We start from the raw sequence: 6,000 nt of genomic DNA, 5'->3' as shown, positions 1-6,000 counted from the left end.
ATGCCATCAAGACCATTTCCACACACATGCAAACTGCAGGAAACTAAACCAAAACTGACCAATGGCATGAAGGTCCATTGTTCATGACTGTATATACATTTTTTTCTGCCTCCTGTCCCACTGAGTTGTGCCACCACCTGGAGCACCTGGCAGGAGACTGCGCTGTCAGGAGGCACTGCTGGAGTGGCTGGCAGCCGAGCACGGGCACACGTAGGAGGAGGGGTAACAGTGGCAGCGCCCCCCCCCCCGGCAAGCTGCTTGCCCTGCCATGACCCCTGTGAAAGGGAGCCCCAGGCTGAGAACCACTGGTCTAGGTGGAGCTCACCACCTCCTTAGGCAGCCAGTTCCACTGCTGAACTACTCTGACTGTGAAAAAGATTTTCCTGGTAACTAGCTGATATATCTAGTAGAGGATCAGGGGACCTTCAAAATAGCGGGAACCATGCTGTTCCCCATGATACATCCTTTTTCAAAACAATGTTATAATGTTATGTTACAACACATGTACACACAAAAAAGGAGGTTCTGTCACTGACCAAACACATGATTATATGGTGGCACAGCCCCTTTAAGGGGAAGTACAGAACAAACGGGGAGGGTCAGATCCGAATTAAAGGGGAAACCACCCTTAATAAATGCCCTTTTGCAGAAGGGGTGCCACAAATTCAGAGCACCAACTCACTGGGAAACAGCAGCAATGCCAAGGTGTGGGAAAGGCCCAAATCACAGCCAACTGATGGCAAACCTGACAAGGGGTTTTCAAGGCAAGAGAAGACCAGAGGCAGCTTGCCATTGCCTTCCCCTGCATAGCTACCCTGGAATTCCTGAAGGGTATCTCATCCAAACCCTAACCAGGTATGACCCAGTTTAGCTTCCAGAGCTTAGAGGAGATTAGGCTGGTCTGGCCGAAGCCAAATTTAGATCATAGCAAAGCAGTAGAAAATCAACACATAGATAGTTAAGTTATAGATGCTCCAAAACACAAGGAAACCCCAACAGACCAGAGCCAACTATCCATGTGGAAGAAGCATTATGGTTGCCCAATTCACACAATCTTTCCATGCCCTCCCCCCCCCCCCCGCCCACATCTCAGGCCCCTTTGCATGGTGTGTGAGATAAACGGGTCATGCAACAGTGCAGAGTTGCTCCATTCGGAGCACACGGATTACTCCAGGCCTTCAACCAGAGTACATCTGCACATGTTTGCACTGGGAATGGTTTGAACTGGAATCGTTGCACGCAGCTGCAAGCTTTCCAGATGTGGCCAGGTGTCCTGAAGAGAGGCAAGGTGTGCATGCAAGAAATTATTCTGCTGCAAGCAGGGTGCCGTCCAAGCGGAGGGAGAAACTGACTGGCCACCTACAGAGGCGGCCTGGGATGTGGTTCTCAGAATATGGTTAGTGGTATTCACCTCATCCTTGTGGCTTCACGCTGGCAGGTGTCTGGCACATTGGAACCGGCCTGGCACTGAAGCACCAAGAGCCCAGGAGAGAGCTGCCACTGTTTGCTCTCTTTCTTGGCAGGAGCGAGAGTAGCCAGCAGCTGACATGCTTCTGAGCTCCAGTAGCAGCATCAGAGCCGCATGAGGGCAAGATGGTGGCGGTTGGTGCATTCCTTCAATAGGCCTGGTAAGGACAAGGCAGTCAGTAAATCCTGTGGCAAGAAGGGCAGTGAAATAATTCTCAGCTTTCCATTCCAGGGAGAGCCAGCGGTTAAGAGCAGCAGCCTCTAATTTGGAGAGCCAGGTTTGATTCTTCACTCCTCCTCCTCCTCCACATGCAGCTATCTTGGCCCAATCACAGTTCTCTCAGAGCTCTCTCGGCCTCACCTACCTCGCAGGGTGCCTGTTGTGGGGAGAGGAAGGGAAGGCGATTGTACGCTGTTTCGAGACTCCTTCAGGTAGTGAAAAGCGGGGCATAGACACCAGCTCTTCCTCTTCAAAAGGAAAGCCGGGTGTGGGGCCGCAGGCATCCTGAGCAGGGGCTTCTCGTCAGACTTCAACAAATGACACTTTCCGAGATTCTTTGGAAGAGCCCATGCCAGTGGTATTGAAGGCTAATTTTGCAGGCTCCTGAGTTCTCCAGCAGCTGAGATTCTACCTCATTAAGAGGACCAGTATTGGGTGCTGGAGGGAGAGGGAACAGAACTAAAAGATTAAAGCTGAGATGGAAAGTAATGAGCTATGAATGCCTAGAGCAGGGCTCCCCGAGAGGGTGCCCACATGTGCCATAGTGCCCACTGGCAGAAAAGGAGTTGGTTTTTATACCCCGCTTTTCACTACCCGAAGGAGTCTCAAAGTGGCTTACAATTGCCTTCCTTTCCACTCACCACAACAGACACCCTGTGAGGTAAGTGGGACTGAGAGAGTTATGAGAGAGACTGCTCTGTGAGAACAGAATTATCAGGACTGTGACTAGCCCAGGGTCACCCAGCTGGCTGCATGTGGAGGAACGGGGAATCAAACCTGGCCAGATTAGAAGCTGCCGCTCTTAACCATTACACCACGCTGGATCTTTTCCAGTGCCCATCAAGTGTTTTTAGAAGGTGCACAGGGCCTGGTGGGGTGTTTGTTCAGCAAGGCTTTTTGATTGGCCATTGGAGATCTGATTGGCTGTGTGGGGTTTTTACACGCTGTTTTGGCATCTGCTGCGGCCACCACACAAGGAATGCCAATGTTGAAGAAGAGGAAGAAGAGTTGGTTCTTATATGGCGCTTTTCCCTACCCAAAGGAGGCTCAAAGTGGCTTACATTCGCCTTCCCTTCCTCTCCCCACAACAGACACCCTGTGAGGTGGGTGAGGCTGAGAGAGCCCTGACATCACTGCTCAGTCAGAACAGCTTTCTCAGTGCCATGGCGAGCCCAAGGTCACCCAGCTGGCTGCACATGCGGGAGTGCAGAATCAAACCAGGCATGCCGGATTAGAAGTCCACACTCCTAACCACTGTACTAAACTGGCTGTTGACTGAAGGTGAGGCGTGGGGCAGCCATGAATGCCTGTCTCTGCTTCTTCCTGCAGTACCTTTGCAGCAGCCATTTTGTGCCAGGATTATAAAAGTGCTCATAGGCACAAAGAGATTAGGGACCTCTGGAGCAGAATATCCACACTCCCAGCATTCCTGCAGGTAGCCAGTTAGTTCCTCCCTCTGCCTGTACAGCACCCTGTGTGGAGGGACCTCAGCAGAATATAATGCCATCACATCCATCTTTCAAAGCAGCTGTTTTCTCCAGGGAAACTGATTTTGACCATCTGGAGATCAGTAGTGGGGGATCTCCAGGTACCACTTGGAGGCTGGCAGCCCTAGCTGTCGGTAGGCCAGGATGAAAGCTCCAAATTGGCCAGGCCTGGTATAAACATTTGGAGGCCTGGCTTTCTCTCCTTACCTGGGTGGCAGAGGAGTACCTTTCCCCTGCTGCCTCAGGAGACACTGGCTTGTGATTAATGGGGCTTTAATTACAACCACCCAGTGCTCAAAACTGCAATAAACCCATGGGTTGGTTAAAAAAAACAACACATTTCCCAGGAACACAACAGTGCAGTATGAAGGGCTGGGAAAAACCAGATAGCCCCAAAACTGAACCGCTCTCATCTGGTACAAAGTCATTATGAGCCACAAACGGCCAGTTGAAAACCCACATTGTATCCCTATGCATGGGCCTTTTCGAGTCATTTTCTCTTTCTGGGGAATGCAGGAGCTGCACTGCTGTGACGGCGGGTGATTAGGAATTTAGTAAAAAAAATTCTCAGCCATCGAACAAGAGTCCCCAAAATAATTTTGGAGGAAGCCACGGCATACGTCATATGAACCTAAAGTAGTCCTCTATATATACCTTTAAGAACTAGTCGAGAAAACAGTCCTACAAATAGGGTTGCCAGCTCTGGGTTGTGAAATACCTGGAGACTTTGGGGGTGGAGCCAGGAGTGGGTGGGATGGGGAAGGACTTCAATGGAGTATAATGCTATGGAATCCACCCTCCGAAGCAGGTATTTTCTCCTGGGGAACTGATCTCTGTCACCTGGAGATAAGCTGTAAAACCAGGGGATGCCCAGGTCCCACTAGCATCCCTCCCACAAATCCAGGATGAAATAAACAAACAAAAACCCTTAGATGAAATATGAATCCTCTTGCATTGGCACATTTTTTTTAAGTAACATGATTTCTGGACTAGCCATTTACAGGCCTTAACACGAGTCATTCCACCCCCATCCTCCACTGCTCTGAACCCCTCCCCCCTTTAAAATTGCTAGTATAGAGTGACCTCTTCAGGAATTCCTTATGCTTTTTTTTGCAACCCCCCCCCCCACACACACACACACTGACTTAGAGCCTTCTGTAGTGTTGTTTTTAAAATCCACATGTCCCTGTGCTCACTATATGTCTCCTAACAAGATATCCTTGTCCCTGCATAACAGGGTTACTTTTTAATTTCTATATAAATGATATGATGGACTCTTACAGGGTCACATCACACACACACCCCCGTAAAGCTTGACAGTATGGCCATTTCTGTCCTTCTGTACACAGATGATGCATTGCTCAAAGACAAATTGGTCTCAGAAGATGGTTAAATAAATAATCTATATGATAAGAAGAATCTACTCCAGGTCAGCTGTGCCAGAAACTAAGATGGTGGTCTTCAGCAAATGAATACAACAGCAAAGGTGGGCAATGAATGACAACTTATTAGAAGAGGTGTCTTGATTTAAATATCTAGGGATTCTTTCTCATGAGTCAGGATCCTGGACAACACATATTGATTTAACTAGATAGAAATGCAATAAAACATTATCTGGATTGCACAGATTTTTTAGAACAAGAGATGGTTCATTAGAACAAGAGGTGGTTCATCCCCACTCTAGAAATTTTTAGATATAAATTAATGTTTTATGGATGATGCTCCAGTCTGGGGGTCTGGGAGATATCTATGCCCATTAGAAGCTATACAAAATAAGTGTGTACATCAGATGCTGGGAGTTCCTAACTTCACATTCTCAGTTATGGTGGGTCAGAACTGGCTTTGCCACTGATATCGATAATAGTTCATACAATTGTTTCTGGTTGAAGAGCTTTTTCTCCCAAGCATCGCTCCTAGTTTCAATGGCATACAAAGAGCTGAAAGATATATCACAGAGTAAAGGCATGTACTGTCTTTACTGGCTAAATTAGGATTTTTCAAATAATATTTAATGGGTTTTGATCACATAGTTGCTAGATATTTAATTAAACAAAGATTATTGGACATAGGTTTATAAGTAGACCATGGGTTATTTAGTACCATGAGTTTAGCCACTTGATATAAACATCTTTTTTCTCCTTCTAGCTCACCTGATTTATATTGATGACCTAATGGTTATAGAATATAGAAAGGCATTTACTAGGGCTTGGGTGGATATTTTACAATAGTAGTGAAGGGTCATTACATTAGAATCACATTTGATGATCGAGTGTACTCCTGTGACTATAACTCCATTGAAGATCTAGCTCATGTTATATTTTGATGTCCAAGGTTTGTAACTGTTCTGGAGAAGTACCTTTGAAATATTTTACATTTTCCAGGGGGGTCAGAGCAAAATACCTTATTTGTGTTGCTGGCAGATAAGAACAGATGGTTCATAAAGCAAATGACAAAGTTCGTAGCATCAGTTACCAAGATACAGTTAAGATTACTGAAGTAAACAATATTTACAAATAAAGTTATTTAATATGATCCTTTGGATAGGATTCATTATATCATATGTGATTGTATGGATTCGAGGAATTTAGACTTATTGACAGGGTTATGTTAATTTGTATTATCTGCTTCAGTCATCTAATTTCCTTCTCCATCTTAAGATCAGCCTCAAGGGTTTGATCAGTTGACTCATAGTACACTCCTACTTTTAAGTAACCCTTAGGGCTCAATATTGTTTCTCTTGGGGAGTTAATTCCCCTGATGTTTTCTAACTTATTTGATTCTATAACCTCTTTGATTAGGGATGCCAGTCCCCAGGTGGGACCTGGG

The sequence above is a fragment of the Paroedura picta genome, chromosome 5, assembly GCF_049243985.1.
Source record: "Paroedura picta isolate Pp20150507F chromosome 5, Ppicta_v3.0, whole genome shotgun sequence".
Lineage (NCBI taxonomy): Eukaryota > Metazoa > Chordata > Lepidosauria > Squamata > Gekkonidae > Paroedura > Paroedura picta.
This window is presented reverse-complemented; position numbering follows the sequence as displayed.